We start from the raw sequence: 650 nt of genomic DNA on the forward strand, positions 1-650 counted from the left end.
ACAATGCACATCATTATCAAACACCGTTTCATGTTCCATCTTTTAGGATCACAGACCTCCTCATTGTGAGACTGATTTATCAAAGGGATATGTAAATGGAAGACATTCATGAGTGCCCCAGTTTGATGCTAGCAAGCTAAGAGCAGATATCACCCCTGTATTGGGCACAAGAAGCCCAACTCCCCAGACCTTAAGTAATTCACTAAGGAGGGGCTTTACCTTATACATGCCTCACATGGAAAATCAGCTAGGCTGTCCATAAACATCCTTTATGCTGCCACCTCCTCTGAGCAGTAGAAGTGACCAAGGGCTGACTGCCTTTCCAAGTTCCTAAAGAATCTGGTTGGAGGAAATGTTACCTGTTGGCAATCAGCTCATTATGGCTTCAATTGTTTCAACATATTGCATGCAAGCTGACTGCTAAGAAAAGGTCTGGTCCTCTGACCACTTGCCCTGATATCCTGTTTTCCCTTGCAGGGTGCTACGGGGCAACCCTTGTGTGTGCTAGTAGGGACAGCGAGACAAGCCATTCCCTAGTTACTTGCTCCCCGCTCTCACCGCCCCCAAGCTAGTAGATGGATAGCTGCTAGAGTTTGCTCTGTCCCTTGGGATCTTATATTGGACAGGTTTTTTCCCAGGTTTCAAGAGCA

Source organism: Nanorana parkeri, unplaced genomic scaffold (genome assembly GCF_000935625.1).
Source record: "Nanorana parkeri isolate BGI_ZX_2015 unplaced genomic scaffold, ASM93562v1 scaffold2909, whole genome shotgun sequence".
NCBI lineage: Eukaryota > Metazoa > Chordata > Amphibia > Anura > Dicroglossidae > Nanorana > Nanorana parkeri.